Below are 8,346 nucleotides of genomic sequence, written 5' to 3'. Positions count from 1 at the left end.
GTATGGATTATTTAACTAATCAATTTATTTTATTTATTTGAGAAAGAGAAAGAAAGAGGCAGATAGAGAAATGGCGGCGGCGGGGGGGATGGGTACGCCAGGGCCTTCAGCTGCTGCAAACAAGCTCCAGATGCATGCGCCACCTTGTGCATCTGGCTTACGTGGGTCCTAGGGAATTGGACATGGGTCTTTTGGCTTTGCAGGCAAGTGCCTTAACTGCTAAGCCATCTCCAGCACCATATGGATTATTTTTAACCTCTAGTTCTGATTACCCTTTTCCCACTCTCTCTTCTCTACTTCATCACCTCTCCTGATCCTGCTCCCACTTAGACCATTCTATCCCCAGTATCATTTTCTATAAAAGTTTAACAAGAAAAAAAAAAACCTAGAATTCTTTCCTTTGCACTTAAAAACAAAATAATTCAGGCAATATAGTTATACTTTTGCTCAATTATACTCTTACCTCAACATTGCCTCCTCCTCCTGTTCTTCAAACTAGCAAGATTGTTCAGCCTCAGGTCCTTCACACTCATGTCTTCTCTCTCTCTCTCTCTCTCTTTTGCAAGGTAGGGCCTCCCTCTAGCCCAGGCTGACTTTTAGTCCTAGGCTGGCCCCGAACTTATGGTGATACTCCTACCTCCACCTCCCAAGTGCTGGGACTAAAGGCATATACTACCATGGTCAGCTGTCTTCTGTCTAGAATGTTCTTTCTCCATATGGTTGGCATGGCTGGCTCTTCATTTTTAGGTTTTAGCTCTAATTATCTCAGAAAATTACTTGTACCTCTGTCTTCACAAAACTTTTTAATAAATATTTTTATTTATTTATTTATTTGCAAGCAGAGAGAGAAAGACAGACAGTGAGAGAATGGGTATGCCAGGGACTGTAGCTGCTGCAAATGAACTTCAGATGGATGCATCACCTTGTGCATCTGGCTCAATGTGAGTACTAGGGAATCAAACCCAGGCTTTTCAGGCAAGCACCTTAAACATTTAGCCATCTCTCCAGTCCTGTTTTCACAAAATTTAAGTGAATACCATTCTGTATAATTTATACATTAAGACTCTGCATAGTTTTATTTATGAAGCCTCAAGAACCCTCTTAAAAAAAATTACTTGATTGTGACATTTTTTCACATGTTTCTCTGGTCACTCTATTTTTAACACTTATGATTCCCTTCAATTATTTCATTTATTTGTTTTGTTATTTATCTTCCCTACAAAAAACAAACTTCATTATTATATTCCTAACACCTAAATCCCACAAGTTATATATGTATGTTTGTGTGATTTTTGTGTGTGTGTGTGAGAGAGGATCTCATGTAGCCAAAAATGAATTTGAATTCCTGATCTTTTGGTTTCCACCTCCAAAGTGCTGGGATTACAGGCACGAGTCACCACAACCAGTTCAATCAGTATCTTTTGAATTTTTTTTCTTCATTTTAATTTATTTATTTGAGAGTGACAGACAGAAAGAGGCAGATATATATAGAGAGAGGGAGAATGGGTGCACCAGGGCCTCCAGCTACTGCAAATGAAATCCAGATTTGTGTGCCCCCTTGTGCATCTGGCAAACATGGGTCCTGGGGGAATCAAGCCTCAAACCGGGGTCCTTAGGCTTCTCAGGCAAGTGCTTAATCACTAAGCCATCTCTCCAGCCCAATCAGTATTTTTTTTTTAGAAGATCTTTATTTATTTGAGGGTGGGGACAGATAGGCATACCAGGACCTTTTGCCATTGCAAATGAACTGCAGACACATGTGTCACTTTGTACACTGGCTTCAAGTATGTATTGAGGAGTTAAATAAAGCCATTTCCCCAGCCCCACAATCAATATTTTTTGATTGAATAAATGTAACAGTGAAATGGCAAGTATGTTCTTATATGTATACGAGCCCCATAATAACAAATTCTGGAGTTCCTGTTCTCTCTCTCTTTTTTTTAATTTAGAAACTTTGCATGAACACATCATATGTTGGTACTATCTATTTCATCCTCCCTGTCCCCACTCCACTGAGGGTCCTCCTTAGTGGATTCACCATGGACTTGTGAGTTATGAGTTGTGAGAGCAATAGTGAGTTATTGTATGTGTGTATACGTGGACAATGTCCCTGATATTCTCTCCCACCTTTTAACTGGTGGGACAAGAGAGGTAAAGCAAAAAAGCTGTTGGGCTGTACCAGATCCCATGACTAATTGACAAAAGCAGCAATCACAGTTGTCTCACAAGAGGCCAAACTGAGTAGGTCTATCAATGACAGCATGCCTCAACTCAACTAATGCTCAGGTCTGCAGCTTCTGCAATAGGTGACTAGGGAAACAGAAAAAAACCCTTGGTTACAGGTCTACTGTAGAAGGGGGTCAGTTCTGAGAAGCTTGAGGCATTTGTTTGCCCAGGGCCTCTTACTTGTAAAGGAATGGCCAACTAGACAAGAGTATGGACTGAGTGATTATCCAGGCCAAGTTAGCAGGCAACCTTGCGACTCTTCAACTTCTGCTTCTACCAGCATTTTGTTTCACCCACCTTTACCCTAAATTCGCCTACACTCAGTGCCTTTGAGCAGCTTAAGCCCTACACTGTATATATCTGCATATCTCTGCATCATTTGTCCTTCATGAAGTCCCAAAGATGTTTTGTTTTGTAAAAAATTACTTGATTGTCCCATTGTTTCATTTGACTTACTTTTCTCCTTATCTGGTTTGTATATTGCTGAACGGCACAGGGCAAGTAATAATTTACAGATCACAAAGCGACTCCTGACTAAGGCTTCTGTCTATCCCTTTCTGTTTTGTTCTTTAACCATCAGTTTCCACAGCGAGGGTCTACCGAGAAGCAGCGCCAGACTCCTCTTGTCCCATGCTGCCACGCAGGCTGTCTTTTGACTCTCAGAAGGGTAGCGGCCACCCACCTTCGAGGGCTGAGGTGGACATGGAAAGCAAGCCGAGGTGTCCCAGGCCTGAGAAAGAAGCTCGGCGGGCTGGAAGGGAGCCGGGGCGCTGGCGCCTCCCAGCCCAGCGCGCGCTGGGTACCAGCGAGCCCGGGCGGGGGCGGGGCCGGTGGGCGGGGCCAGAGCGCGCCAGGGCCACCAATGAAATCCCGAGCCCGAGGGCCGTGCGCTTGACGCAGCCGCTGGCTGGGAGGTTGGGGGCGGAGGGCGCTTTATCTTCCTGAGCCGCGGGGCCGGCGGTGTTACGGGGCTTCGAGCGCGGGCCACGTCTTTCCCTCTGCTTAGTCTCGGTGGGCCGCGCTGGGACGGCCCGCCGGCCTCAGCCCTGCGCCGAGGCCTCCGCAGCTGCCCTCCGGCCGGCCGCAGGTAACGCCGGTGCTTCCTCTGCCCTCCTCGTTTCCCGTCCACGTCCGCTTGCCTCAGACCCGGGAGGAAGGGGAACGCGACGCCTCTGCGGGCCGGGCCGGGCCGGGCCTGGTCACCATGCTGTCCTGCCGGGAAAGGGGGAGGCCCGGCTAGTCCCCGGGAGTTGGGGCAAGGGTGGGCGGGAAAGTTACCTCCCGGGCAGCCTTTTTACATATCAGGTGCTTTGATGTGCCCCAAGTCATGTGGCCTTTCTCAAAGCAAAGAAAGTTACGAATTGGAAGTCACTTCATTTATTTATTTATTTTTTAATGACTCAGGAAGTCAGTTTTGCTGATGGGGGGGGGGAGTGTGCAACGGGAAAGAGGGTGTTATCTGGCATCAAAACCTTTAATCAACATCTTGTATTTAAAATACCAGGGTGTAAAGTTTCTGTCTTTGTCCTTAAATGTCAGTAGCTACGTAATTTAAGTGATAATCTGTATTTAGAAATTATTTGTGGGAAGCAACTGTAAACTTCATTTTCTGCATCTGTCTATATATGTAAAAGTTCACTGGTCGCTTTAAGCAGCTGCCACTTGTTTGAACTGTTTTCAGAGTACTTATTTTGCTTCCTACAATGCGGAATTCAACTTGAACTTCTTTTTCTTTGAGAAAGCGTGCTCTGGCGGCACAGGAGTGGGTCTGGATAGAGCTCTGATGCATGCAACAGTCAGCAGAGTAATCGTGGAGAAATGCATGTCTCAGTGCATCACGTGTTTGGAACTGATCAGAGGTTTCACATTCTCATAGGAGGAAGACCAGAATACCTAGAGAGCTCTTTCTTCTCATCTCCAGCCACACGGGAGGCTCTTTCTCTCTTGGGTTTAAGCCACACTGAAGTTATTTCTTGTTCCTGGAAAATCTCCTCTTCCTTATCTCCACGATCATTTCCTTCACTTCTTAATGGCCGTCCTCCCTCCTCCCCCAACTCCTAAGCATTCCTCAAATTTTACACCCAGTCACTTTCTCTGAGAACCACTCATCCCCTGACACCTCCCAGGTATTCTCTCCTTAGTAGCAGGTAAGGAGCTGGGTTAACCAGATGCTTTGTTTTCTGCACTATTAAATTTTATGAACACTGAGCTAGTCGGGCCTGTTTCTTCTCAGATTATGACCCAGCACCCTGCACCATGAGAAGAACTAATGACTTCCAGGGCTGAGGGAGTAAGGAAACTTTATATTTATTTATTTTTGGAGGCAGGGCCTAATTCTAGTCCAGGTTGACCTGGAATTCACTCTGTAGCCCTAGGCTGGTTTTGAACGCCTACCTCAACCTCCTCCCAAGTGCTGGGGCCCAAAGGTGTGGGACACCATGCTCCTGTTTGGAAAGAAACTTTTGAATGAGAAACATTAACTGGGGGAAAGTACCTGTTTTTCTATCAAAGAGAAGGCTTGCTGGTTTTCCTTGCTTGAAATTAATTTTATTAACCATACAGATAAAAATGAAATTTGTCTATTTTTTTTGGTTTGTCTCACTCTAGCTCAGGCTGACCTGGAAATCACTATATAGTCTCAGAATGGCCTCTAACTCACGATGATCTTCCTACCTCTGCTTCCCAGAGTGCTGGGATTAAAGGCGTGCACTACCATGCCCAGTTTGCCCATGTTTTGATGTTCTTCAGTCCTGCTAATTGACCCAGTTCTGTCAGACATATATAAAAGATGTGGCATGGTATTAGGGTAAGCCTTTTTTGGAGGAAAGAGGGAAGATTTATATTTTGGACTGTTAATTATTATTTTTATTGTTAATATATATATATATTTTTAGACAGACTGGCTTAGTACTTGCAGTGTAGTTGAGGATGATCTTGGAATTTTGTTTGTTTGTTTTACAAGGTAGGATCTTGATCTAGCCCGGGCTGACCTGGAATTCTCTATGTAGTCTCAGGCTGCCCTTAAACTCACAGTGTTCATCCTCCTTTTGCCTGGGATTAAAGGTGTGTGCCACCATTCCCGCCTGTTCCTGAATTTTTAATCTTTCTGCTTCCACCTTTCAAGTGCCAAGATTACAGGAGCAGGCACCCACATCTGCAACTGGATTGCAAATTCAATTAGTAATTGTTTTATCTTTTCCCCTGCTGAACCTCAGGGCGATGCAGCAAAATTACTCACCTGGAGTAGCCAGTATTTATTTGTAATACATTTTATAGGTTCTTTTGAAATCTTTGTTAATTAAGAACACTGCAGATAGGCTAAAGTTGACACTTTTTTGCAACAGATTCATTTGTTTCTCAAAGGTAATTTTTTTTTTTTTTTGGTTTTTCGAGGTAGGGTCTCACTCTGGTCCAGGCTGACCTGGAATTAACTCTGTCATCTCAGGGTGGCCTTGAACTCATGGCTATCCTCCTACCTCTGCCTCCCAAGTGCTGGAATTAAAAGCATGCGCCACCATGCCCAGCCTCCAGATTATACTTTTTTACTCCCTTATCCCTATTCCTGTTTCCCTTGGGGGCCCTCCTCAGTGCGGTTATGGGATTCCCTGTGGGGTCATAAAGGCCTCAGTAAGTCCCAGTGAGGTAGCGGGGAGACCATGCCTCAGGGTATTCCTTGCCCACTTCAGCTCTTAAATCTTTCTGTTCTGAGCCACAGCAGGCCTATTGGCAGTTTGACTTAGTGTTGAGTACTTTTTTTTTTTTTTTTTTTTTTTTAATAGAAGAGAGAGAGAGAGATTGAGAATTCACATGCCAGGACCTCTAGCCACCTCAGTCAAACTCCAGATGTCTGTGCTACCTTGTACACATGTATGACCTTGTGCGTCTGGCTTATGTGGGTTTTGGGAAGTTGAGCCTGGGTCCTTAGTCTTTGCAGGCAAAAGCCTTAACCCACTAAGCCATCTCTCCAGCCCAAGTGTTGAATTTTTTATGGCCTCTGGATTTCTGTTTTGCGTGATCACTGTCTGCCAGTATAACCCAGGAGCTGGTTGTCAGGCTACCAGTAAGATTAGTGCAAGTTCTGGGCCCTGGCAGATGTGGAAGAGGCAGCAAGTGTATTACACTTTAGAATAGCTATACAGTCTGCTTTGTCATCTAAAAGGAAGATATTTTCATTGCCGCTAACTGGCTTTGGGATCTGAAACAAGTTTCTTAGTATTCACAGATCTTTTGCATCTTTCAAAATTGAGTGGAAAGCCCACTATAGCGGTTCATGTGTATAATCCCAGTACTTAGGAGGCTGAAACAGAATTATTGTGAGTTCATGACCAGCCTGAGCTACAGAGTGAAATCCTTGTTTTTAAAAAGAAAAGCAATAAATAAGTAAATAAATAATAAAAAGAAAAGCAAGCTGGGTGTGGTGGCACACACCTTCAATCCCAGCACTCTGGAGGCAGAGGTAGGAGGATGACTGTGAGTTCGAGGCCACCCTGAGACTACATAGTGAATTTCAGGTCAGCCTGGGCTAGAGTGACCCTACCTCAAAAGCAGGAAAACAAATAAGAAATGTAAATGTAAAACGTAGTGGTATACTACTGTGGTGCCCAGCACTGTAAGTGGTGCTGACTTCGTAAACTCCAGAGCCCGATTTCTTCACTGCTGAGCTTTTTGAGCCCTATGATCACTGTTTTCACTTCCTCAGCTCATTTTGCAACCAACTCCACTGTGTTTGTCCTTCCTGAACAAACTGTACATGCAGTTAAATAAATCATCTCTGTTAATATCTCCAAATTGTGAAATGTCTCTCATGTTCTACCCTCCATTTGTGTGTGTGTGTGTATGTGTTCCACTTGACTGTTCCATGATATTAGAAAAACTCTTGTCGGGCTGGAGAGATGGCTTGGCGGTTAAAACATTTGTCTGTGAAGCCAAAGGACCTAGGTTCGATTCCCCAGGACCCACATAAGCCAGATGCACAAGGTGTTACATACATCTGTTGTTCATTTACAGTGGCTGAAGGCCCTGGTACTTGGGCTTTTTCTATCTCTCTCTAATAAATAAAATAAAACTTTTTTTTCAAAGAAAAACTGTCAAATCTTCATTTTCCGGCATTACTTGCTTCTGGTAATCCTTTAATCTCTTCTAGTTATCCATTATTTGTTTGCTTTTCCCCTGCTATAGGGACTCACTCTACTTCAGGCTGACCTGGAATTCACTATGTACTCTTAGGTTGGCCTTGAACTCACGGTGACAATCCTCCTACTGCTGCCTCCCAAATGCTGGGACTAAAGGCATGTGCCACTACACCTGGCTTAGCTTTTCCTTTTTTTTTTTTTTTTTTTAAGAGTTTGCATTTTAAAAAAAATTTACTTATTTATTTGCAAGCAGAGAGAAGAGACAAAGAATGGGTATGCCAGGGCCTCTAGCCACTGCAAATTAACTCTAGATGCATGTGCCCTTTGTGCATCTGGCTGACGTGGGTCCTGGGGAATCAAACCTGAGTCCTTTGGCTTCTTGGGCAAACACTTTAACTGCTAAGTTAGCTCTCTAGCCCAGTTTTTCCTTTTTAAAGTTACTTTTTAAAATGTCCTATAATAGTGAGGGAAATTACCTATAAGCACCTATAAAATGGGATAGGAGTGTCTACTACCCAGATGGTTAAAATGCTATGTAAATATTAGCTCAATTATTTCCTGGGTAGCCTCCCTGACAGACTTCCTGAATGTGCGCCTTGGCTTGCTGTCAGTGTACTGGTGAATCTAGATCTCTATCTTCAGCCTAGACATGCATATTTAGCTGGTTTTAATCACTTGGCTGGCCCACAGGCACATAATATTGACCTTATCTACTCTTCCTTCTCTTCTTTGTGTAATTAGTTAGGATAATGGACATCTGTAGCCTTAATGCACTAGCAATTTCACTTGGTATCTGCTTGAATAGCTGCCTCCTGCCAGCTGCATATCTCAGAAGCACTTCAAGTTAATTCTGTAAATTTATCTGATCTCCCTTATCTTTTCCCACTTCATTAAATTTTTTTTTTTTTTTTTTTACTTATTTCTCTTCCCCCTGCCCTGCCAGGTAGGTTTTCAGTCTAGTCCAGGCTGACCTGAATTCACTCTGTAG

The 8,346-nt window shown here is 43.8% G+C and overlaps 1 protein-coding gene across 1 annotated transcript in view; it reads left to right on the top strand.

Moving 5' to 3' along the window:
* The first annotated feature begins 3,188 nt into the window (after positions 1-3,188).
* Positions 3,189-8,346, top strand: part of Soat1 (sterol O-acyltransferase 1) — a 70,288-nt gene continuing 65,130 nt past the window's right edge. The window contains exon 1 of the mRNA XM_045137049.1: positions 3,189-3,313. The gene's annotated coding sequence lies outside the window, so the exon portion shown is untranslated. The remainder of the gene's footprint in view (positions 3,314-8,346) is intronic.

The sequence above is a fragment of the Jaculus jaculus genome, chromosome 1 (assembly GCF_020740685.1).
Source record: "Jaculus jaculus isolate mJacJac1 chromosome 1, mJacJac1.mat.Y.cur, whole genome shotgun sequence".
NCBI classification, from domain to species: domain Eukaryota; kingdom Metazoa; phylum Chordata; class Mammalia; order Rodentia; family Dipodidae; genus Jaculus; species Jaculus jaculus.
The sequence above is the reverse complement of the archived record's forward strand: the minus strand, read 5'-3'. Positions and strand labels throughout refer to the sequence as shown.